The sequence below is a fragment of the Bos mutus genome, chromosome 10 (genome assembly GCF_027580195.1).
Source record: "Bos mutus isolate GX-2022 chromosome 10, NWIPB_WYAK_1.1, whole genome shotgun sequence".
NCBI classification, from domain to species: Eukaryota; Metazoa; Chordata; class Mammalia; order Artiodactyla; family Bovidae; genus Bos; species Bos mutus.
This window is the reverse complement of record NC_091626.1, coordinates 60,547,737-60,574,752: the sequence shown is the minus strand read 5'-3', so window position 1 is coordinate 60,574,752 and position 27,016 is coordinate 60,547,737. Positions and strand designations below refer to the sequence as shown.

The window sequence follows — 27,016 nt, the reverse complement described above, 5'->3', positions numbered from 1 at the left end:
TAAAAAAAAGGTAATGCTGGCCACAAACTGAAATGCCCAGAGCTCTAAACAGCACATCTTTCCCACGTGGCAGTCTCCTGAGTCTTGAGTTACATCTACAAGGAATCCCATGATTGCTTAATGAGCTGGGAGCAACCATCCTAGGTCTTAAGAATCCCACAATCAGTCCAAGAGCTTACACACCTGATATTCAACACCATGCAAGCTAACCAGACCCAAGCAGCTCAATGTCAGAATCCATGTCAGAAGAGATCATGAAAAGAAGAATGCAGCGGCGGCAGCCTGGATCATCATCTTTTGCATTTGTCAAACACATGTAAACAAGAGATTTCTCCACATCCTCATCGATCCTTTCCACTCCTACATAATTTGGAGACAGGCAGGACAGTCAGATGGAGTCAAAGGGAACTCAGGGTTCACAAGGCTTTTGTAGTTCTGTCTCCAGGATTTACTCTTGCCACAGGGCAGAGAGGATGCTCTGTTCCTGCCTCAGGCAAGTTTTTCCTATAAGTGGGTTCTGAGGACATCAGCCTTTTCACCTGCATTCAGGAGCAAACCCCGCAGAGAACAAGAGTGCCCACTTCAGGCAAGTCCCAAGTACAAAGAGCACCTGCAAACCAGACTTCCCTTTAAAGGAGGGTGTGGTCCTCTTTACATGCTCACCTCCTCTGGGAAACACAGATTAAATAATACAAGCTCAATATTAACCAAAGGGTCGCGGCTAAGATTAGTGTAGGACAGAAAGACATCTTGTGCTTTCTGACGTGATATACTGAGAAAGGTTCAAAACATCATTTATGTAGCATTCCTGACAGAAACACATCCAATCATGAGGAATCTCCTAGTGAGGAATTATCATACAAATCCAAATTGCTAGGAAGTAACTGACATTTTTTTAAGAGTGCAAGTCAATGCCATCAAACACAAACACACACACACACACACGCACAGAGGCAGAGGGACTGTTTCCAATTAAAAGGATGACAGAGATGTGACAACTGAATAAAATCAGCACGATCCTGGACTGAATCCTAGGTCAGGGGAAGAGTGGCCATAAAGGATGTTATTGTCTTAAGTAGCAAAATTGGGGCATGAACTGTATATTCAACAATAGGACATCAATGTTATACGTCCTCATTATAAAGCAACTATATTTCAATGAAAATTAATTTGAAAACAATTTTTTTAAAGAAAAAGATATGCAGATTGGGGAAAATGTTATGTATGTTCTGTTTTACTAACTAAACTATAGTTACAAAGAGGAAATGTCTTTGTTCTTAGGAAAGACATGCAGAAGCTATTTAGAGGTCAAGTGGCTGACATGTGTAACTTCAAATGGTTCAAAAAAGATAATAGGCATCAATATGGAACAATAAAGCAAATGAGGCAAAACAGTCATAATTGATGAATGAAGGTTAGACTATACAGGAGTTCTTTTGTACTCTGGCAACTTTTCTGTAAGTTTATTTTAAAATAAAGCTTTTTAAAACAACATAAATTCAAATTCCACTTGCAAAGTATTTCTACAGTAACACTGGTTGAATAAGGCAAGGCCCCCATCCCATAGGAAAAGCACCTGTCACCATCCACCCAGCCCCAGACCCAGGTGATGTGCCCCTCTTCCACCTCGAAGTCAATATCTGGCCAAGCTCAACCATTGCGATTCATCTCCCAGGAATTTGAAACTGAGCCAGGAAGAGGTGAGAACACTGAGCAGAAGAGAAGGCAACTTCAGGTACGAGGGCTCCGCATAAAGAGTGGGCAGAGGAGTGGGTCTGGTTTTGATGAGGAGGACGTGGTGACACAGGACAGGACTGTCTCAGAGCACGAATGAGCACATTGGTGGTTATGTCTCAGGCACACAGCAATCCCTCAATACAGGCTGGCTGCAATCAGCAATTACTGGGCAGAAATGTCTCAGAGCACGAAAGAGCACATTGGTGGGTATGTCTCCGGCACACAGCAATCGTTCAATAAAGGCTGGCTACAATCAGCAATTGCACTGAACAACTCCACAACTCCACCCCACCCCCGCTTCATTTTAGCTACCTCAACTGTGTCTGTTTCTTGGCAACAGACCATCAATACAACAAGATTAAGAGTCCCCATGAACTCCTGCCCACAAAGGTAGACTGGGGAGTGCAGCCACCCACCCCTCTCCTGCTCCCAAGCTGCCGCCCTGTTTCCACCAAAGAAGGGACGGCTCCTTCTATTCTCATACCCACAGCCTCTTATCCAGGGACAAACTGGCTGCAGCAAAGGGTGCAGCCTGTAACAGAGACCACTCAACCTCTACCAGGCACGACACACTGTGGCAAACAGCCAGAAGGAAAAGACCTGGGCCTTGACCAGGCAGGAAACCTGGATCCTTGTACTACGAACCGCAGTGAAAACCTGGTAAGTTACCTCTCTCATCTGACCTGCAGGGAGACAGAATAATGGTACCCAAAGTTGTCCACGTCCTCATCTCTGTAACCAGTGTGCATGCTACCTTACATGGCAAAATGCACTTTGCAGATGGGATTAATTTAAGGACCTTGAGGTAGGGAGATTTTCCTGGATTATCCAAGTGGGTCCAGTGGAGTCAAAAAGATCCATAAAAGCACAGAACCGTTCCCAGCTGTGGTCAGCGGAAGATCAAAATGTAGCAGGATTTGAAGATGGAGAGAAACAAGCCAAGGAAAGCAGGTGGCCTCTAGAACCTGAAAAAGGCAAAGAGATGGAATTCTCCTCTAGAGCAGGGGTCCCCAAACTCCAGGATCTAATGCCTGATGATCTGAGGTGGAGCTGATGTGATAATAATAATAGGAATGAAGTACACAACAAGTGTAATGCGCTTGAATCATCCCAAAACTATCCCTACCCCCTGCGTGGTCCATGGAAAAACTCTTTCACAAAACCAGTCCCTGGGGTCAAAAAGGCTGGGGACTGCTGATCTAGAGCCCCCGGAGGAACAGAGCACTTGATTCTAGCCTCCTGAGACTCGTATCAGGCTTCTCAGCTGCAGAATTGTAAGATCAAATAGATTTATGGTGTTTTAAGTCACTCAGTTTGTGGCCATGTGTGACAGCAGCACTAGAAAACTAACAGGGACTTTATTCCCTCCTCTGGAAATGAGAGGGTTTTCATCCTTTCTGAGAAGTGGGGTCAGTAGAACTCCTGGGGCACCCCTGGAGAAACCTTGGCCCTTGACCATAAGTTCTCTGAAGGTAAGTAATTCACAAAACCAACAACCTCCATGTCAGATGGAATTTATTTAGTATCATCCGCCCTTGTTTTGTGGGCTTCCCAGGTGGCTCAGTGGTAAAGAATCTGCCTAGCAATACAGGAGACTCAGAAGGCATGACTTTGATCCCTGGGTCTGGAAGGTTCCCTGGAGGAGGAAATGGCAACCCACTCCAGTATTCTCACTTGGGAAATCCATGAACAGAGGAGCCCCTGGCAGGCTATATATAGTCCAGAGGGTGGCAAAGAGACAGACACAAGTGAGCATGAGCATGCATGCCCTTGTTTTGTATTTTGCCACTAGAACTCATTCTTTTTTTAGTAATAAAAATAAAATGTCTCCCAAGTTACTAACTAATTGGCAAACCCCAGGGGCCCAGAACACCAGCATCCACATTGTATCCGCTTGATCAGTAAACATTCCCCCAACAACCACGCCCACCCCAGAGGACTTTAGCGCTGTCTCAGATCCAGTAGTGAAATCACCATGGCCGCCTTCCAGATTTCTGAGTCATCTTCACCACTGCAGGTCCAAGCAGCAGCAGCTGGATTTTGACCTCAAGGCACCAAAGCCCAAACCCAGCCCTGGAAATTCAGCTGCTGCACAAGGCCCCCCATCCCCCACCTCCCTTCTCTAACATCTTCCCTATGCAACTGCCCTGCTGTCTCCTGGGAGCCATGCAGCTGGCTGAAGGAGATGCTGCCAAGTGTAATCCATGGGTGTAGTGATGCGCTCCAGCTACATCACGGGAGCTACTTAAACTGATTGCCTCTGTTCTCAGGAGGGTGTTTGAGGGTATTTCTTATCACGGAAATATTTACAATGAATGAAACATCTGGGGAAGACAGCTACTGTCCTAACTCTGATGCAGCCTCACTAGAAAGGCCTATGACAAACCTCGTGGCTGTAGTGAAGACGGTAGTTTTTTTGAGCAGAGCCTATTTGTAGCTTCCACTTCTTTATTCTCCCAAGAGCTGGAGAGTGTGTGTGCCCCCTGCAAGTGCAGTTCCAAGTACAAGAGGTCAAAGTCCATCAGAACAGACCTGGGAACAAGGAGCTGTTGTTCCTTCTGACAATCTTTGCTGCATCTATTCAAAACTGGGGCCACCAGGGGGGTTTCCCAGGGGGTCTATTCAAGGATAGAGATTATCACCTCTAAAGCAGAGAGCACCTAGATACCAGGGACTTGTACTGGCAATGGTTCTGGCCCAAAAGGGAGTCTGTTCTAAGCACCGTGGTGCAGGAGTTGGCCAGACAGGGTGCCGGCTGCTCTACAAAAGGAAGAAGCCTGTTTTAGGGTGGGCAGGCCAACAAAGCTCAGCCACGGGGAGTCTGATCACCTTTTTATCATCCTGTCATCGCCCACTCCAGTTAAACCAAGATCTGCCACAGATGCCTGCCAAATGACAACGCAGGACCATGGCTCTGCCTTGGAGGAAAGTGCTCCTGAAACGTCACACAGTCATTCTGGGTGCCCGGGAGACCCCGGCCACAGACAGCCCAGCACGGCCACGATAATCTGCCCAAGAGTCTCCCTCTGAGCAGGGGCAGAGGTGGGGAACTGGAGAAGGGGGTGAGCCCACAAATGCCTGGGCAGAAGGCAGCCGCCTCCAACCTGACCCACATCTTCCCTCTCCCGTGTGCTGCAACACACGCTCCGGAGCATCCATCAACAGCACCACTCTGTACAAACAGAACGAGAAAGATGCAGAGAAAAGGAGCCTGCGGGGAGGAATCGGCAAGTCCGGAGGTGAGGCCTCAGAGGCTGAAACATAGAACCAGAAAAGACATCCTGGCAACCTTGCTACTCAGAGACTTTGTTTGAAGCCCTAGAAACTCCTAAACCTGGCATGGCAATAATTCTTTTTCAAGTCCTCTATATATGAAGCTTTCAAAATGACAAATTTTCAGGACTAACAACATTCTGTGCTAGTGACAGCTCTTAGGTCACTGGGCACCTAAGAGTATCTGATCTTCTTAAAGGTGAATTTTTAAAGGTGCATAGCTTCTGACCTCAAGAGTCTACAGAAATGCCACATGGTCTACAAATAAATATTTTAAAAATGCTCACTACAGTTTAACAAAATGTAGGGAGAGGGAGGGTAGGAAGCCCAGCCAGCAATGAGAGAATGAAAGCTCATAAACTTACATTTTCATGTAAAAAATAAAACACAACAATTAACAACAACAACAAAATAATAATAATATGTGGTCTTTTAATATAGGGTCGATTTTTTTAGCATGGAAAGTGTGTCCATAATAGTTTTTAAAATATACTACACAGATTATTATACCATATTAATTTAAAAGGAGAAAACATGTTTTCTCATGTTTTTTAAATAATATCAGGAGTATAAAGAGTCCTACTACCACTTTGAAAATACCTTCCCTTCTCACAAAGAGCAAAGGGTGTCAACAGTATCCTTTATTGTTCTTAAAGCAGGTAAGGGCTCTGTCTGCAAGGAGGGAACAGTTGTAAAAAAAAAAAAAAAAACCTGCCAAATCCCCAGTCATTCCTTTAATTAGACATCTTGCTTTTTTAGGCTTTTCTTTTTTTAATAAAGAGAAACATGCCCCTGAGGGTCCCAAATGAGAGAAAGCATTGGGATTGGAAGTCACCATAGACCCACAACTGCAGACAAGGTCATACAACAGATCAGAACATCCCAGTTGGCTGGATAGGGGTGCCTCTGGGTAGTCAGCCACAGGCTGCGGGCGAAATCCTTCCGTGCCCCAAACCCCACGTGCCCTGGGAGCAATGCTGGCTCTAGGGTTGGCATGTTGAAATGAGGGAGATTGAGAGAATCCTGCAGAGGCAGAGGCGGGAAGAACCGCAAATCACAAAGTATCCGAATGTTGTTTATTGCTTCATTTGAAGGTCTGTGTCTATCCTTCGGCATCCTAAAACGTATTACATTGTGAATTTTTAAGTATATCTGATACAAAAAGGGGAGACAGTCCCAAATTTGGCAACCCTATAGCATGAAACAGAGGTCCAAGGGGCTGGACAGCTTGACTGGGCTTACCAGAAGGGAAGAATGTCATTAAAGGGGGAGCCATTCTCTTTCTTTCTACAAAATTTTTACTCCTCTTCTTCAATTACATGTTGTAAATTATCTTTGTAACTTTGTAAAGTACATTACATTTTAAAGAAATATAAGCAAAACCTGTTACAGGAAGAGTATACTTACTCTTTTTTTTTTTTTTTTTTTAAGACCCTCATCCAGCCTCTCCCCTATTACTGAACATAATTGAAGAACCCAGAGAGGAGAACTTAAGTCCACAAAAGGCAAGGAAACACTTACTGTTGTGTTTACCTGTTAAGGCTTGCAATTACCAGAGATTCCTCTGACTACTGTTACCAGCAGCCTGTTTGCTCAGGGGTTCATCAGCAGTGCTTATTAAGCCATTGCTCTTCTGATACACTGGCTTTAGACAAGCCAATGGAAGAGAGAAAATACATTGTTGGGTTCATTTAACAAATGTTTATTGAGCCTAAGGCTGAGTGCTGGGCCCTGGGATACAGGATAGATAAAGCATAATCCCCCTGTCCTCAGGGGCTCTTTTCTACAGACCAAGAAATTGGCTTTAGACATGAGCAAAGAGCTCGACCAGAGGGAATACAGCCAGACAGCAGGGGAAAGGGGCACTTCAGCTAGTCTCCGAAGAGCGAATGGCCAGGATGAATACACAGTGCTCTAAGAACATCATAGCTAAAACCACTCTCTCGTCTCACCTCCTTCCTTTCACTGTTGAGGAAACAAGTCCAGAAAATAGAAGCCACTAGACATTGGTGCCAGTATGACAATGTAAAGTGCAGGTAAACACTCTCGGGCCCAAGGTTACCCACTACAGAGCAAGGAGGTAAATCCAGCTCCCACTCGCTTTGAATCCTTAACTCTGGATGCAAAAGCCTAAAGAAGTGAGGAGGAGCTGCTTCCAAGATCCAATTTTACATTTTCATGGGTGGGCGGGCCCACCTTGCCACTCCGGTGGGGAGGTACAGGCATGAACTTGGTAACACAGACTTTGCAACACAAGCCTAACAGTACAGTTCCTCCATTGCCTAAAACATGAGAATAGGAGTGCACACCTTGCCTCGAAAACCGAGTTATAGGGATTCAACCTAATTCTGCATTTGGTGAGTGATTCAGTGGTTCAGAACGTAAAGCATCTGCCTATAATGCGGGAGACCTGGGTTTGATCCCTGGGTCGGGAAGATCCTCTGGAGAAGGAAATGGCAACCCACTCCAGTACTCTTGCCGGGAAAATCTCATGGACGGAGGAGCATGGTAGGCTACAGTCCACGGGGTCGCAAAGAGTTGAACACGACTGAGTGACTTCATCTTCAGTTTCACTTTTCAGCTTATACACAAACTCAGCATATATATGAAGCCAAAATCACGGAAACCTCATTCAAAACTTAAAACTCATAAACTCTAGAATTGTGTACCTGATACAGAATAGACAAAATAACCCTGAGCAGAATGAGGTTATTTGGAAATGGTCAGATACAAGAATCCCACACAGTGATCAGAAAATGGTCTTCAGAAACAATGCAATCAGGACTTCCCTGGTGCTCTAGTGGTTAACAATTGGCCTGGCAATGCAGCGGATGCAGGTTCAAGCACTGGTCAGGGAACTAAGATCCCACACGCCTCAGAGGAAGAGTCCACCCAGCCAAAAATAAATTAATTAAAATGTTTTTAAAAATGCCTTCAACCTGACTTCTCACCTTCTGCCTCCAGCAGGAGCCATCAAGGATTAAGTTGTAGCCCTGAATCTTAGGGCTAAAGGCAGTTACGCAAGCCCCCTAGAGACCTGTCACTGGGGAGGCTGGCGGGAGCCAGCAGGGGTGGGATGAAAAGCCAGCCTCCCCAGTGCACTTTTCTCTTCCCAGTTCATTTCTGCGAAGCAATGACCAAGTTCCTTCTATAACTCAAGAGGCCAAAGTGCTACAGAAGCAATATTTTAAAGCTGATACACAGGGCAGGGTCATACCCTCTACGGGTAAAATGAGGGTGAGATGGAAGAAAAACAGCACAAATAATCAGCAATTCAGTCTTGCCACCAGTAGTAAAGTTCTCTTTCTAGTTGTGATGCCGGTGATGAAAGAAAGAAGAGAGAAAACCCTGCCCAAGGTCCAGCAGACCAGGCCGGACCCTCGTCTTACTTGCTACGTGATCCCAGGCAACTGCCTTCACCCCCGACCTCAATCTTGTCCTCTATGAAATGGTCACTACCTGCCTCGTGAGTCGTCAGGAGGCCTAAGGCACAAGGTCATGTGCCAAGTGCTTTGCCTTAAACCTCATATGTTGTAAGTATTCCATAAACGGTCACTGGAACTATTAACTACCCAAGAGGCAAATCAATCTGGCTCTTTGTAAAAACTACACGACTTTTGAGAGGCCTGACTGCAGCTGTACAGCAGTGCTGAGCCGGCAACAGCAACACTCGGGAGAACAGCCCAGGGCCAGTTCACCAGCTGGATTCAAGACGCCCTCTTTGGCAGCTGCGTCCTGAGCCTCCCCAACAGCCCCTTGAACCCTCTCTCTGCCTGCTTTTTCTGTGGTCGGTTCTCTGCTTCCAATATAGTCTCTCTTCTCAACAACCCACTTAAGTGCGTTAGCCTAGCTGAGGCAGCCTGCTCTGAAAAACAAGAAACAGCCCCAGTGTTTTCAGAAATGCTGACTTCAAAACAGGCACACTCATCCTACGAGGCAGAGACCTCATAGGATTCCACCTCAAGAATCTGAAAAGCGCAGAACTTAAAGGGAGGATTTCCCTGACAACACCATAACACAGTATAAGGAGATACGAGCTCAGACTCTGGTGAGGGTAACTTAACAGGCTCCCATACTCCCTGGTCAGGCTCATATCTCAAACCACTCAGCCTCACATCGTTCAAGAGACGAACCCACCAGAGAAACTCCCGCAGGGTCTCTGAGGGTTTTGCAGGCACACACCCTATGCAGTTCACCGAGAGTCACACTCAAGGACAAGTCTCATGGGCATCAGGATCCCCTTAGACCTTTCTTCTCCGAGTGTGAGATACAAATCAGCAGCTTCAGCATCACCTGGACCTTGTGAGAAACACAGGCTCACAAGCCCCGCCCAGACCTACCCCATCGGGGTCCCCCTTTTAACTAGATGCCAGGTGACAGTGCTTGAGAGTATTTAGAACAAAGTATAGCCAGAATGGACTGTGATTGTTGACTCAGGTTTTCACTCAGTCTTTTCCTTTCTTTGTGGAAGAAAGGCAACTTTAGCCACTGGCACATAGTAGATAATCAATATTCGTTGAATGGATGAACAGATGAATGGGTAGTCTACCAAGTGACTCAAGAAACTTACCCTGTATTAAGTGCAAAGAAAGATGCAAGCATGGGCCTCAGAGACATTTGGGGGCCGGGAGAAGGCATCTAAAGACGAGGTTGTCAGTGGAGGCCTCTCTAACAGGAGCTCACATCAGGGGCGGCATGAAGCTACGCTGTGATGGATGAGCAGGCACATGCTGAGAAGAGGATGTCAGCCCTACAGGTCAGCACCTACACTTGCAACATAAAGGGTCTCTGGCTGTAGGCCAGTAAGGATAGATAAGACTCATAAGTTTCTTGGTCCAATGGTTAAGAACCCGCCTTGCAATGTAAGGAACATGTGTTCAATCCCTGGTTGAGGAACTTAGATCCCACATGCCGCGGAACAACTAAGCCTGCGAGCTGCACCTAAATCCATGTGCTCCAGAGTCCTTGAGCCACAACTAGAAAGTCCGTGAGGCACAATGGAAGATCCCACATGACTTGATGAAGATCCTGTGTGCCACAACTAAGATCCAACATAGATAAATAAATTTTTTTTTAATTTTTAAAAGAACCCTGGAACTAAGAAACTAAAGGGAAAAGAAAAAAATTATTTTAAAAAGACCCATAAGTTGGGCTCTGATGGTAGAAAAGAGCAGCTCTCAGGAGGCACATTCAGCAGGTCCCCGACTGTAAGACAGTTGGGGTCAGGAAGGCCGTGTCTGGAGTCACAGTTGCCATCTCCATGGCTCCTGGAGGAGGGTGTGCCAGAGGAGGGCTGAAGAGGGAAGCAGTCCATCAGCTAGACTCTGTTTCCTGGCCACAGCCCCTCCAGCCCAGAATCCCAAGCAGAGACATGGAGATTACTCACTGTTTTCTCCAAGTCGATCCAGGAACTTGCAGCCGAGCATCCAAGGGTCCAGGAGCTCAGTCCAGATGTTACCCTGCAACAGCACACTGGCCAAAAGGAGACAAACAACAGGAGTCAGTGCAGGTGGCCACGTTAGTGAGTAAGCAACACTGTCTCAGCATGGAATGACACTGACGGGGTTCAGATGATAAACAGCAGAAAAGCAAAGTGCCCCCTCGGAGCCAGTGGTCTCAGAGCGCTGTGCAGTGATACGGCAAACTCCTCTGCCCTCAGCGCCAGCAGAAGCACCGGCCCACCAGCAGCAGCTCCAGAGCAGTCTCTCTGCAAATCCCCCGATATGGAGTCTAGAGATAGGGCTGCAAAGGGCCCTTGGAGAGAATCAGGCCCAGCCCCTCTCTTTACAGACAAGAAAAGCCAACACTTAGAAAAGACAACAGGCCTTGTCTAAAATCAGCAGAGTATAAAGGCTAAGCCAGGAAGGGAATCGAGGAAGCAAGTCTATAAAAAAGCATAAGTTTACCTGTAAATTACCTTCCTTCAAGAAACCTGGGTTCTAAATAAATGTTTTTCTTATCTGTTCTGGCTCTTAACAGACAGACAGAGCAGCCTGCAGTTCCAGATCTTAATTGTTTCCCGAGTTCTCTCTCCTTTATCCCCAAAGACTTTGAAGAGCCAAACTAAAACTCCTGGTTTTCTTCAAAAACAAAAGAAAACAAGGGAGAAAAAGAAAAACCCCAGGACTGTTCATATTTGAGTACAAGACGAAAAACCTAAAAACCTTGGAGAAAAACTTGAAGACCTAAAAATTCTGAATTTATGAGATATAAACAGCACAGAACAAACACAAAAGCTTCTCTTCCATACATCAGGTTTATAGACCCGAGAGACTAGAACATTCCAGGGACATGCCTGGAGACCATAAGAAGTGGTACACTTCAAAGACGAGGGGGCTGTCTTGTTAAAATAAAATGGATGATCAAAATGCCAAGTCTTTAAAAAAATGACACTTCTGATTATGTTTTTTTTTTATGAATTGTCGTCTAATTATATATTTAAAACATAATTATGTAAACCGTTACCTCTTCCCCTGGGGTTCTAGTTCCAACTGACCTTGACAAATCAATGTAACCTTGGGCATATCACACCTAACCATGCACGTCTTCCATCAACTCATCCATGAAAAGGCAGTGATGGGATAAGACTCAACTCTTCAGCTGGAGACTTCTGAAAATCCCCTACATTGCTAAAACACGCTGAAAGTACCTCCCATTAAGTCAGCTTATACAAAGCATAGTTACTCGCCTACTTTGAAAAAATGAATGTCAGTCATTATAAATTTAAATTGCCATCTCTTAAGAAATAACTACAAAGTTGGTGTAACAGTAGTCATGTTCTGTTTCCAGGGAGTTTACTTCAACAGTGACAAATCTGCCCCCACCTACACTAAATGGGGTATCTGGGTCTGTTTCCCCAAAGGTCCGTTATTATTTATAAGGATGAAAGTTAGGGTTTCTTTTGCATGAAGTGGAATTTAGGCAGTGAGGTCATTTGTTTTGAAACTACAGCAACCATTCCAGTTTTTTCCCCCCATTTTAGCATTTCAGTTACTCTGGGTCAAGAGTAAAAGATTAAGATTTCAGAGAAAATCCAAAGCCTGGTAGGCCACCCACAGAATGGTCAAAGATTCTGCCCTGGACAGTCCAGGGCACAACTAACCAAGGGGTTCCCTTTCCCAAGTTAGGCAAGTTCACTGACAAAAAGTCAGTGCAGACTTGCACACACACAGACTCATACATATTTCAAAGAATGTTCAACAGTCCCAGGATTCATTTTTTAAAAATAAACAAAAAAACAGAACCTACCATACTGACCACATGGTTCCTGATCCTTACAGGGCAGGAGGGTCCATAAACTCCTCTGGAAATATGATGAACCCTCTCGCCCAGAAGAAGGACATGATAGATTCAGTTTCAAATTTTCACAGAAATTTCTCTGTACCTCTGGCTAAGGACCCTGGCTTAATTAAAACAAGGAATCCCTTTTCATCTTTCTCTCTGAAATTTGTACAAGCTCTTGGTAAAGAGGGTCATGAGTGACAGTCCCATTTACAAAGTGATACACAAGGGCAGGGACCGGTGAGAAAACTGGCTTCGTGCAGCTCTTAGGATGGAGAGTATGACTCTGCAGCCAGCAATGCTAACAACTGTTCTTGAGGCCCTGGCTGTGCCTGGGAGCCTTTGCCAAACAGTTTCAACAGGGACCTTCCCAAATCTGGTTTTGCACTTGGCACTCAGTTCTTCAAAACAACAAAGAATAGCACAGAAACATATATAATACCATATGTAAAAGAGCCAGTGGAATTTGCTGTGTGACTCATAGAAGTCAAACCGGGGCTCTGTGACAATCTAGAAGGGTGGGAGAGGGTGATGGGTGGGAGGCAGCTTCAAGAGGGAGGGGACATATGTATACTGATGGCTGATTCATTTCAATGTATGGCAGAAACCAACACAATATTGTAAAGCAATTATCTTTCAACCAAAAATAAATAAATTAAAATGGCTGCAACAACACAACAACAAAAATCAACAAACATCTGCATGACTTAGGAATGCATACTAAGGTACCAAGGATCAGTTAAAATGAAAAACCAAGATGCTTATCATAACTCTGAGGTGATAGGGGGCGATTTTTTTTTGTTGAGATATTTGTAATGTTGATTTCTTAGCCTGGCTGTTGGCTTCCCAGATGTTCAGATTATTCCTATACGTTGCATATATTATTCTCCATGTATGTCACAGAGTAAAGCAATCTTCCTTACAGAGAGATTCAGGCCAGGGACAAGGCTCTCCAGGACTTGTCATCTCAGCCCCAGCTCAAGACACAGCAGTAAAACTGCACTGAGCCCAGCAATGGTCTGAGGGTGGGGCCCACCAGGGAACAGTGACCAGCTCTGGCCCCTGGGACACCATCTATAAATAAGTCTTTTTTTTTTTAAACAAGTCCACGCCCTGGGACAGTCCGCTGTTCTGGGCTGAGGCCACGCTGACCTCCGACGCTGCCCATCACTCTGGGAAATGCTGGTGTTGAGTTTCTGTGAACTCACTGGTCTTCCTCTGCCATGCTTGGCAGGCCTATATCCTGGGGCACATTCTGTTACTGTGAACAATCTCAGCAAGTCTTCCTGAACCGCTGAGAAAGGAACAAAGCCCACACTCATATGTGGAGCTGGCAAGACTGCTTAGCCATCTCCTTCCTCAGCTGGATACAGAGGCTGGAGGGGCCTTACGTGTTCTCCTTCAGCTGCCTCATTACTCCACCCTCCTGGTGAGAATTCTGCTCATTCATTGAGCGGTCAAGACATCTACTGGCCAGAAAAAGAGGTAGACAGTGTAAGGAGTTGTGACCAATATGTTTAGATTCCTATCCCTTTTGTCGGAGAAGGAAATGGCAACCCACCCCGATAGTCTTACCTGGAGAAATTTCATGGACAGAGGAGCCTGGCGGACTACAGTCCATGGGAATCGCAGAGTCGGACACAACTGAGCGACTAACACTTACTTACACTTACTTATCCCTTTTGCACACTTACCAATACTATCTTGATCAAATAAGGAAAGTATGCTCCTTGCCTAATAGTTTGAGCAAGAGCATGCCATTCCAAAAAGACCCATCTTAGGGTAATCTTACTAGCAGATGAGGGGCTTCCCAGGTGGCACTCGTGGTCAAGAACCCACAAGCTAATGCAGGAGACATAAAAGACATGGGTTCAATCCCTGGCCAGGAAGATCCCCTGGAGAAGGGCATGACAACCCACTCCAGTACTCTTGTCTGGAAAATCCCATGTATGGAGGAGCCTGGTGAGCTGCAGTCCATGGGGTTGCTAAGAGTCGGACACGACTGAGTGACTTCACTTTCACTTTTCACTTTCATGTATTGGAGAAGGAAATGGCAACCCACTCCAGGGTTCTTGCCTGGAGAATCCCAGGGACGGGGGAGCCTGGTGGGCTGCCATCTATGGGGTCGCACAGAGTCGGACACGACTGAAGTAACGCAGCAGCAGCAGCAGAGTCAGACACAACTGAAGCAACTTAGCATGCACACACGCACTAGCAGACAAAGCTCTGATTTTTCAGTTACAACAGCCAAATATTGACACTATGACATCACATAACATTTTAACCTGGTTTGGAATAACCTACACCCATACCCTGTGGCTTTTTCATACTGTTCATGGGGTTCTCAAGGCAAGAATACTGAAATGGTAAATGCAGCCATGAAATTAAAAGATGCCTGCTCCTTAGAAGAAAAGCTATGACAAACCTAGACAGTATATTAAAAAGCAAAGACATTACTTTGTTGATGAAGGGCCATATAGTCAAAAGCTGTGGTTTTTCCAATAGTCATGTACAGATGTAAAAGTTGGACCATAAAGAAAACTAAGTCCTAAAGAATTGATGCTTTCAAACTGTGGTGTTGGAGAAGACTCTTGAGAGTCCCTTGGACAGCCAAGAGATCAAACCAGTCAATCCTAAAGGAAATCAACCCTGAATATTCATTGGAAGGATTGAAGCTGAAGCTCCAATATTTTGGCCACCTGATGTGAAGAGCTGACTCACTGGAAAAGACCCTGATGCTGGGAAAGATTGAGGACAGAAGGAGAAGAGGATGACAGAGGATGAGATAGATGGATGGCATCACCGACTCAATGAACGTAAGCTTCAGTAAACTCCAGGAGACAGCGAAGAACAGAAAAGCCTGGCATGCTGCAGTCCATGGGGTTGTGACGAGTCAGACACGACTGAACAAGAACATACCCTGTGGAAGACAGACACACAGTAGACCGTGTTCCATAAAGGAAATAGTGCAGCTCTTCATCTCTATGTCTCTTCTACTCTTCTCCTAGCTCAATTCTGCAGTTCAAAAAAGCAAAGCAAGGGAGTTCCCTGATGGTTCAGTGGCGAAGACTCCATACTCTCAGTGCAGGGAGCCCAGGTTTGATGCCTGGTCAGGGAACTAGATCCCATGTGCCACAGCTGAGACTTTTACACATCAATGAGGCCAAAAAAATATTATTTAAAAAATGAAAAAATTTTATTTTAAAAATAAACAACGCAAAAGCCAAAATACAAAACCCACTCTCTAATATGTCACCTTCAAAAGTAGAACATCCCTCTGACTTCTGACCTTTCTCCTGAGTTCAAGACTGGCATAGCTTGCTGTGTGCCTGTGTGTGTGTGTGTGTGTGTATGTAAGCACTGGACAACACGCATGCATGCAAGCCCAACATTCTTGATGGACTCAAAACAATAGCTTACAGGGAAACTCTCGCTCAGAGCTCAGGAAAAGTAAAGGCCAGCCAATTCCAGAAAAACAAAGGGTTTTAGCAACTAACACGAGAACAAAATGATCTCATGCCCCTTTCCCACTGCGCCTGCGCCTAAGTGGGATCCTTCTCAAACTTGAAGTGCTCACTCAGAGGCAGTCACTGTTTCCACCCTAGGGAAACCCATGGGGAGGACGGCCAAGCCAGGAAGCAGATTCCAGAGGTAGCTTTTTGATGTTTAACCCAGAAGACCCACAGACGGGGGCTCCTCAGCCAAGGAGGGGCCGGAACGCTCAGTGAGGCAGGAGACCTCATCCTCAGGGCATGAGTCACTACGTCCAATAGCCAGTTCCTTTACATCAAGGGCCTGGCCCAGGAATGAAGGTGGACCCTCCAATAACAGGCCTGAATCTCTGGGGCCCTAGACTGTGCTTAAACTTCCTTTCTTTCTCTCTTTTTTAATTCATTTTTGGCTGCACTGGGTCTTGTTGCCGCACATCTACTCTCTAGTTGTGGCGCTCAGGCTTCTCACTGAGACGGCTTCTCCTGTGGCAGAGCGTGGGCTCTAGGCACACAGGCTTCAGTAGTTGCAGCACATAGGCTTAGCCACCCCGAGGCATGTGGGATCTTCCAGAACTAGGGATCGAACCCACGTCCTCTGAAATGGCAGGCAGACTATTAACCACTGGACCACGAGGAAAGTCCCTGTGCTGACTCTTTCAATCCTCGAGATTCTCTTACGTCTCAGCGAACACAGACAGGAAAAGACCACACTCACAGGGCTCCTGGTGCCTTCCCCCCATTATCACATAGAGCGGCACACAGGCTAAAGGGACAGGTAAAAGCAGGGAGCGTGCTCCAGATTTCCTACACAGTGCAGACCCCACCCCCCGCCCTCCACTCCACAAACACACCAGAGGAGTTGTAGTTCTGGCTTCCTTGGAGAGAGGAACCATCAAGACGTAAATGCTCTTAAATCAATTTTTAATTCATCCCAAAAGCCCCTACATGCATTTTTAAAACAGCAAAAAATAATTCTAAGGCATTATTAATTTATTCTGTAAGCAAATACTTAATACATATGGATTAAGGATCCCTTGAATGACTTCCACAACACAATGAAATAGCCTGTGTTCCACCTCACAGTGGTGCTGGGGCAGGGATTGGGGGAGTAAAATATAGCCCCCAAAACACCGGCCATACCTAGAGGCTATTCTGTTTGCAAGAAACTCTAAATAAGTCACGTGTGAAGGTACGAATTATTTTTGAAATCAGCCAAACCTGCATTGCCTCCCGCAGCTGGGTGATCTTCTCCAGCGCACAACCCCCAACCACCGTCCCATGCACAGCTCTCCTGCAATTCCCTTTGCAGGGACCCCACCACTGTGCTTTTGATAGGGTACCAAATCATCTCTTCTCTGGTGTCTCACCTGGAGATCCCTGAGGGCAGCCTTAGTACCCTACACTGGGCACCCAGGAGATCAATAGTAAGGAACAGGTGGAAAGAGGGAGAGAGGTGATAACTTACAGAGGCCACTGCAGGTAACTAAGAGGAACGATAATAAAATTTGGGGAGGAGGACAGGTATAAGTGTACCTTTCCCTGCCCCCAGACCAGCATAGCTCAGCCAGTGCTCAATCAAGTTTGAAAACCCAGGACTGTGATAAAGATACAAAGAAACAGTCTTCCCAGAGGCCCAGCCCACATTGAGCAGCCAGCTTCCCCATCCATCAGCCTGACAGCAGCAGAGACAGAAGTAGACTGGAAGGCGCTGGGTGTCCTCTGCTCAGAGCTGCGTTTTCCACCTCCTTTCTCCTTTCTCTCCTGCACTTGACGTTCACTGATTCCAGCTGCAGTTCAAATCTCTTACCCGGGGAAAAGGCCCTGCACACCCTGACCCCCTCTTGAGCTCCCCTGGCTCAGCCACTGCACAGAGATGCCCCTCCCCTCCCACCCCCACAGCCGCAACCTAGCCCTGGGAGTGTGTCTGGTATCTGGGATTCTCCCCAGCCCACCACACCCTGCCTTCTCCTCGCCCCCTTTGAGGTTTGTCCCCAAGCCATGCCTTCCAGGAAAGCCCAACACCCTCATCTGATATCAATCTACCTCCCCTCAAAACCCAGATCAAATGCCCTCAAGCCTCCAAAATTACCCCTCTGAGCCTCCCAATCAAAATTAGCCTTTCCTTCTCCATATATGCCATGCCAGAGGCTTTTGTCCCCCTGTGAGACACCCAATATCCAGAGGGTTAGTTTCTGTGTGCCCTTTCACACTCCTCCCCTAGACTGAGTTCCTGGAGGGCAAGAATGCTATGTAGGGAACAAAGATAAAGGTGGATCAAACAGTGAAGCCTCTTGACATAACAGTCCAGACTCGGATACCTACGAGATGCCTATGCCTTGGTGTTAAAGATTCTTATGGGTTTCAGGGTGACAATTCTAGAATCAAATCAAGCACACAAATAGCCTAAACAAGGGTTTATGGGTTTGAGGTTTTTTTGGTTTGTTTGTTTGGGTACACTCTAGTAACTCAACCACTCAACCATATTAGTCCATAAGTTCAGGCTCTATCTCCCCAGGAAATAGACTTCTTCAGTGTTCCTTGGGGACCAAAAAATACTGCAACTTCAAAATGCAGAGGCACACTCCTCTTTAGAAAAGACACAGTGTCTCGATAAGTAACATTATTAAAGAAGCTGAATTTATAAACTCACGCTCATGGCATAGATTTCTTTTTGAGACAGATCAACCCACACACTTTTTCTTCTGATTCATTGAATGTGTTATGCGGGTCTAGAATCCAGACATTTCCTTAAGTCAGAAAATCCATTTGCTTGTGAAAAGACAGAAATGGCAACGTCGTTATGCTGGTCTCCAATGAGAAGCCGGCTTACATGCTCCAAATAAAGTAAGGAGGCAATATTTGACCCCAGTCAAGAAGCCTCTGGGATCTATTTTCCCCTCAACACAAATGTTTCTCATTTGGTCCAAGCTCCATTTCAATTACACGCCAAGAAAAGACAAAGAAAAGCCCACTACCACCCACTCCTGCTTTCATGAAAACATTATAAATTATCTTTATTACGTCATATAGTAAAGTGGCCTCACATAAGGCAACGCTGACAAATGGTTGCAGCAGCCGCTTTCCTGCCTTGTTCATAGGTGTCCCCCTGCTTGTCCGCCAGGCAGTGGCCTTTCCTCTCCAGAAAACAGCCTGGGGACGTGCTGATGCCTTTGATGTTTGTTTCTAAAGGACTGTCATGAACATCAACAGAATAAAACAACTTCTGTGTAACATTAAATAATGTTTATTTCAGCAACAAAACTTGAATGAATACAGTGTCTTAACAGTCTATCTTTCTTCAGCTAAGTCAATCCCAGCTGCAAGCTGGGAGGTCAGTAGTTTTAACTTCCACCTAGAGCCCACAGGCTGGGCTTCCCAGGTGGCACAGTAGTAAAGAATCCACCTGCCAATGCAGGAGACATGGGTGATGCAGGTTCAATCCCTGGGCCGGAAAGATCCCCTGGAGGAGGAAATGGCAACCTGCTCTGTATTCTTGCCTGGAGAATTCCATGGACAGAGGAGCCTGGTGGGCTACAGTCTATGGGGTCGCAAAGAATCGGACACCACTGAGCGACTGAGCACAACAACAGAGCCCATAGGCCAACTCCCTTGTCACCATTCAGGTAGAAGAATTTCAAAGAAATTGAAATCACCAAGCTATCTCCTCTGGCACTGTCCTTCAATTAAGTAAACTCTTAAGTGTTAAGCTCTGAGGGTCCTACAGGCTCACACTCCAGAATGGAAGCCAAAGCTTTCCCATTTAAACCAAAAAGAAAGGAAGGAAAGCGTGAAGCATCTGAATTCTAAAGACTAGACAACCTTTATCATCAGTGTCTCTTCTTCCCAAGGTCCTGGATGGTGATTGGTATGAACTTACACAAGATTCTATACTCAAGGTCTACCTTCTTCATTCCAACCAGAAATTTTAGATGCAGTAGGAAACTTGGAAATTCCTGGGCCCATGGCTTATCAAATTCTCCTGCCAGAATTTCACTAGACAGAAGAGGGTGGGCCACCAGGATTGGGAAGCCATTCATAGCAAGCATGAGATGTTCTTCATTTCATTCAAGTTCTATATCCTAGCTTCAATTCTTATCAGGCAGATTTTCCACTTACTCAATATGTACATGTGGCCAGTGCCTCTCGTGGCTTGTTCCACCTCTCCCTTGAGATGTTCTTTCTGTCGCTTCCTTAATAAACTTGTTTAAAAATATATATATTTATGTACATGCTAAAGTACCTCATCTTCCAAATTCCCTGGGTGAAATTAAGGCTCCAATAGTAACCTTAGGAGAATTCTGTGATTTCATACACCCAGGCTACGTTCACCACCCTGCACTTCATTGTGGTCCAGGAGGCAGGAATCTTGGCTCCGTTCTTCCCGCAGACGAGGAACCTGAATGTGTGATGACTTTACGAAGCGAGTTGGAGGCAGCCCCAAGTACAGAACCCAGGTCTCCGGCCTCTGAGTCAGGGCTTTTCACCCATGTGCATCCAACAGTTCATGGCCACCCAGAGTCAATCCTTAACTCATAAGGTCCTGGTCCGCTTTAAAATCTGTCCCTACCTCTGCTCTATATTCAGGCAGGTTTAAGTTAATCAGTGTTTTCTTCTGAGCTTACCTCAAGGTTCACAAAATAGGAACTTGAATTTTCATGGGTTTCAGATTGCTAAAAATCCCCTTGGCCTTTGGAAATGTTTTGACTTCTCGCCCACTCACAGTGCACGGTGTCCCCATTGACACACAGTGCCTAAAATTAAACGTACAAGCTGCTTCGTGAAGGGCAAGTCAGCATTCAAAATCTAAAAAGAAAACCAAATCAAATCTACAAGGGAAAAGTGTCATCCCAAACACAATGCAATTCAGTTCAGAACCATGCTGACCACTTTCCTATAAATGGCCTTGGAGCCAGTGTTATCTACTGTTAGAGATGGTTCAGATGGTAAAGAATCTGCCTGCAATGAGGAAGACCCAGGTTCAATCTCTGGGTCAGGAAGATCCCCCGGAGAAAGGAATGGCTACCCATTCCAGTACACTTGCCTGGAGAATTCCACGGACACAGAAGCCTGGCGGGTAACAGTTCATGGGGTCACAGAATTGGACATAACCAAGGGACTAACACTTTGACTTCACATTTAAAAGCAAAAGGGGAAAGGGGCCATGCCAATATAAAAGTTATATCTCTCAATTTCGAGGGGCATCATATACATCTAAAGCAGTGGTTCTCCATAGGGAGCACTTTTAACCCCTCAAGGGACAGCTAGGGATACTTGGAAACATTTTTGTCTGTCACAATTTAAGTGGGAGAGGGAGATGCTACTACTCTCTAGAGGCCAGGGTTGGGGCTAAACATCCTATAATGCACAGGACATCCCCCACAAAAAGAACCGTCCAGCCCCAAATGTGAATGGTACTGAGGTTTAGTACACGTACCTAAAACACAGGAAGAATACTAGGGTGAAGTCAGGAGTCCTGTTTCTTCCCCCGTGGGCTCTTGGTCTGGGCAAAGCACCTGAATTTCTGGGTCTCTGGTTCACTGTCACTCAAAGACGTTGGCCTGTCTCAGAGACTTTGCAACCTCAGCACTGAATTCAAACATTACCTCTGCAAGCCTTCCAGCATGGCAGCTCTCCAAGCCTTGTGGCTACTGTTTCTTACCCTAACACCCTTCACCAGGGGCATTTCCCACCAGTCCTCTCTCAGGTCCATCACATTTCCCTTGGGAGGAGGAGCAGTGCTGAAAGCGACCTGTTTCTTAGTATCACCAAGCGCCACACACATCCTCGGTGATCTCTGAGGTCACAGAAATAAAAGCAGAGGGTTCCTGGATACAACCCTCTTCCAACTCTAAAACCATTCTACGCGGTCAACAAACCAAGGACAGACATGTAAGCTTCATTTTACATTCTATATTCTGCTTTGAAAAAATGCCTAAGCAAAAAAAAGAAAAAAGTTTTATAATAGAAGAAAACAGCATGGCTACAATGGTATTCAATGATGTAAAAGGTTTTTTTGCATTTTCATAATATTTGGCAGCCATCAACCAGCCTACCACCCCAACTTAAGGAGCAGACTCGGTATGAAGTCACAGTTTTGTGGACAGTCAACATGAGACCATCTTCCCATTCTCAAGACCTTCTCTACTGGCTCCAGCTGTAGACACCACTTCCATGAGACCAGCTTAGCTGAGAGGCTGAGCCCCTCCGTACACAATCCAATGGTATCTAAAACCACAGAACCCAGGAATTGTTTTACAAGTAGAATTCTCATTTTTAGGAAAACAAATATAACCTGTCTGACTAGGGGGAGAACATCAACATGTTAAACTGCCTGCATAAGTCCACATTGCTCTCTCTCTCAATGAAGGCAAAAGAGCAAACCATTTGTCCAGTCATGCTGCTTAGGAATCCCCTTGTCTCCACTGCGCTCAAAGCCAATGATTCTCCAGATCCCAAGCTGGGACACAGTACCTGGATTCACAGGAAAAGCAGAAGCCAACCAGAAGAGAAAAGAGGGAAGTGTAATTTCTAAGACTAAAATGCAATAGCACACACCCCTGCTGCAAGACGAAGGGTTTTCACACATTTCATTTGCCTCAAAAAACAAATAAACCAATACTCCCCACAAGTTTCCAATACATCCATTATCCATAAAGCAAATGGGAAGAAGAAATTCAAAAATCATTTAAGAGGAAGAACAAAAACTAGTGAAAACTCTACAGATGGCAACAGAGAGTTAATGTCTTGAGGCAAGGCTTCCTCTTGGCAAGTACAAATCCGAAATCATAATAAAGATGCTGAAGGATTTAGTCATGAGCCCTCCCCTCTGCCATCAGAAGGAATGGCAAAAATGCAGAGTGAGTGCTGGGAGCCAGAACATTTCATTTCTTTCTAACTGTGCAAAGAATTTGCATTTAAAACGAGCATTGCATCAGTGCTTCTAAGAATGCTTGATATTGCGCTGCTAAGAAGAAGAAAAGTGGTCCTCCACAACATCAAATTTCTAATTATTTAATTGCAACACAAGTATCTGGGTTCCCTGGTGGACTCAAGAACACTTGTAGCTAATTACATCTTCCTAGTCAGGTGAAACTTCAAACACAGTCAAATACAGACAACTCTAAAAATACACTCAAAATCACATTACTAAACAGTAACAAGGATAAAAAGTACCTTCCTGGTGACTAAACACCCCATGAGTCAAACTTTACTTTCTATATAATTTCACATTTACAAGGAAAGTAGTATCAAAGAGATAAAGATTTGTATGAACTAAAAACCATTAGGAAAGCAAAAGGCATTTTTTCTTGAGCAGCTGTTTGTTGAACATCTACCGTGAGAAGGATGGGGTGCTGAAGCAGGATCAAGGTAGCAGGACTCAGTGGCAGGAAAACCCAAGAGAGACGCCCCTCCCACCCAAGCCAGGAAGGGGAGTGCTTATATACACAGGACCTATAAATTAATAACCCTGAATCTCAGCATCTACATTCAAAACACAAAACTAAAATTTGATTTTTTTTTAAAAGGAAGAAGGATGAAAGAGAGGGATCCAGGGAGAAACACCAGAGAGTGCCTCATTTCCTTCACCAACAGAAGTGGCATCAGGGCTTCCCTGGTGGCTCAGATGGTAAAGAATCTGCTTGCAATGCAGGAGACCTAGGTTCGATCCCTGGGTTGGGAAGATCCCCTGGAGAAGGGAATGGTAACCTACTCCCAGTATTCTTGCCTGGAGAATCCCATGGACAGAGGAGCCTGGAGGGCTGCAGTCCATGGCGTCACAAAGAGTCAGACACAGTGGAGTGACTAACACTTTCATTTCACTCCCTTCAGAAGCAGGATCAGAAAATGGGGATGTCAGTCAATGGCTTTGTCCTAAGTAATTTGTTAAAAGTGGGAGGGGTTTTGTCTTCTTCACTCAACAACATCGCAGAGTAGAAAGAAATACTAGAAAAATATTAATACAAGTTTTAAAAAAAAGGGTTACCAGAGCCGTGGGGCTGGAAAGAAGGCAAGAGCACCCTGTTTTGCAGGGGAATAAATGCTCCAATGAGACACGAGGCTCTTGTGATCATAGCCACCAGCTGAACTGAACAACACAAAGGGAATTCTTGGGAATCTGAAGCTGTTTTCCCATCTCCTTCCACATCTTCCTCATGTGGGTGGCTGCTCTGCGGTCAGGATAGCTTTTCACCAGCGCTAGATGACTTCCTAACAAGGGCATTTTAATTAAAGATGAGACATGAGGCAATGCAAGCGAAAAGAGCCCTCAGCTAGGGATGGTGTCCAGCCTGAAGCCTCCATGCAGCTCCCGTTCCGACCAGGGCCTGGCACCAAGCTGGCTTCATACGTGCTGGTTCTGAATCTGGACAGGCGGCCTGGACCCGCTGGCAAGAGCCACACCCGCAGCTCAGGGCCATTTCCTGTGCTGGCTCTCCCGTTATTTCAGCCTACTTCGCTACCCCACCCTTCTCCCCCAAACCGAGTGTCCCCCCCAGCTAAGCAGACTTCCCCAGCATCCCCAAGGGGTGACACCTCTGTCATCCGTGCCTGGCAAATTCCCAGGCTGGGGATCTGGACCATGAGGGTCCAGGGAGATGAGTCACTGGCTCAACACCAAGAACCCAGCAGGTAGTGCTGGTTTCCAAAACAGATGGCCCTAACGACTCATGGAGCAACCAGCCAACTCCATGGTGCTTCCCTTAACTGGACCGCCCACAGGGCTTTCAGACTGAGGCCAAGGGCCAGCTGTGGACAGCTGATGCATGCCACCCCACTCTCTTCTGAGGGTTTCTATGAAACAACAACAACAAAAATCCAGCCCTCCTCCTCCTCCTAACTCCTACACAGATTGTCCCAGGCCATTACCTCATCAGCTTGGATAGGGTCTAGCCAACACTTGGACTTTCCTGTGCTGACCCGGCCATTCTTGAGCCAGCAGCAATCTCCCTCAGAGCTCTCGCGTGTGTTCTTCCCTCTGCCTGCAGTATTCTGGCCCAGGTGCCTCACCTGGATGGCAAACTTTCATCCTTCAAGTCTTAGCTTAAATGTCATCTCTCAAGAGACTCATCCAAAATACCTACCCCCTACTCCTCGGCTCCCCCCTCACTAGGCTTTGCTCCTCTTGCTCCCAGCTGTCGGCCCAGGACTGGAGCGGAGCTTGGCCCATGGTGGATTCCCAGGCATGATTTACTCCACGAATGAATGCCCCGGGAAAAGTAAATCAAAACCACATCTGAATTCTCGCTCCTCAGAATAAATCCATCCGTGTCAAAATGCACGTACAAGAATATGCACATCAGCTTGTTTATAAGAGCCCAAATCTGGAAACTACCAAAATGTCCGTGAACAGAAGAGACCCTATGAATAAAAGGAATAAATACTAGACAACATCGGGAATGACAGTCTACAATTCACAGGGCAGCATGGAAGCATCTCACAACCGTCATGCTGAACAAAAGCAACGAATAACAAGGACACACCGGCAGGTTCCATTTATAGAAAGTTCAAAGTCAAATCAGGAGAGCGATTCCAAGGAGGACGCAAAGTCGCTGTTGGGGGCACCTGGGATTCTGGCTACACTCTTTCCTGATCTGGACACAGGTTATACAAGCGTGCTCAGTTTGAGAATTCATCAAGTTGTAAATTTATGATTTGGGTACTTCAATTCTATTTCAACAACGCTTCAAAACAACATCTGAAATAAACATGGGTTTCTTTTCTCTTTTTAAAAAAATATTTATTTATTTGTCTGCACCAAGACAGATCTTTGATCTTTGTTGTAGCATGCGAGATCTTTAGTTGGGGGCATGCAGGATTCAATTTCCTGACCAGGGATCGAACGAAGACCCCCTGCTTTGGGAGCACAGGGTACCAGGGAAGTCTCTGGAATTTTTCTCTTAAAAGAGCCAACTACAGACACTATTCTGCCACAAGGCCCGACATCCTACACCCAGGCTTCCTTGGATGGTGTTTTATGGGTGTGCAACACTAGCCTCCCTCTACATACATCTAGCATGTTGTCCAGCTGCCATGTGACTGCATTTAAGGCTTCCAGGGCTCAAATCCACCAGGACAATGCTATCTGCTACAATATTCTTCTTCCTCATAGTCCCAGAAATGCAAGACTGGGTCCTAACATTACTGACTTTAGATGGAAACAGGTGACAAGAATCACTGCCTACATAGGCTGAATGCTTGTATCCCACTTGTCCCTGCCCCCAAAATTCATATGTTGAAATCCTACCCCCCAGTGTGATGGTATTTAGAAGATGGTTAGGTCATGAAGATGGAGCCCTTGTGAGTGGGGTTAGCACCCTTATAAAAGAGACTCTAGAGAGCTCCCCAGCTCCTTCTACCATACAAGGACTCAGTGAGAAGATAGCCATCTGCTTATGAACAAGGAAGTAGCTCTCAGATACCAAATCCATCAGCACCTTGGTCATTGTAGACTTTCCAGTCTCCAGAACAGTGATACAAATTCCTTTTGTTTATAAGTTGCCCTGTCTGTGGTACTGTTAGAGCAGCCCGAATGGCCTAAGATGCATTCCCCTACAATCACAGCACATGGGCAGACACGTGAGGCCACAACTCAGCTCAAAACCCAGTGACCTGGACTTCCCTGGTGGTCCAGTGGTTAGGAATCCACCTGCCAATGCAGGAGACACAGGTTCCATCCCTGGCCACGGGCATTCCACATGTCACCGGGCAACCAGGCCCTCACACCGCAACTATGAGCCCATGAGAGCTTGTGCTCCACAGCTAGAGAACAGCCCCTACTCGCCCCAACCAGAGAAAGCCTGTGAGCAGCAGTGAAGACCCAACGCAGCCAAAATTAGTTTTTAAAAAACCAATGACCTGAGGCCCTGGGTCACACAATGAGAACAAGAAGCATGGGTTACCTTCTATCTTTCTAGTAATTTCTTCTTCTTAAAGTTGTTCGTGAGAACCAATCATTCAAGGGAAACTCCTCTTAGGCAGGAAAAAAAAAACCAATGAGTGACAAAGCAGTGGCCTCTTGGCTCAGTCCAAATCTTAGGAGCAGAGACAGCTAAATGGCCCCAGGCCAACTATGATCTGGAGGACACACGGCCAGCAGAGAATCAGAGGGAGGAAAAGAGAGGACTGCGCCTGCCCAGGACATCTACTGAGACACAGCCAGTGACAGACAGGTCTGTGCGTTCAAGGGCCCAAACCTCAAATACCAGTCAGATCATGATCCTACTGCCAACCTGCAA

At 46.0% G+C, this 27,016-nt stretch overlaps 1 protein-coding gene across 10 annotated transcripts in view; it reads right to left on the bottom strand.

Annotated features, from left to right (window-relative positions):
• Window positions 1-27,016, bottom strand: part of TLN2 (talin 2) — a 497,178-nt gene that overhangs the window by 396,345 nt on the left and 73,817 nt on the right. For 9 of the 10 annotated variants that reach the window (XM_070378009.1, XM_070378013.1, XM_070378007.1 and 6 more), the window contains exon 2: window positions 10,397-10,482. The exons of the other annotated variant lie outside the window; for it this stretch is intronic. The gene's annotated coding sequence lies outside the window, so the exon portion shown is untranslated. The remainder of the gene's footprint in view (window positions 1-10,396; window positions 10,483-27,016) is intronic. 10 annotated transcript variants of the gene reach the window in all.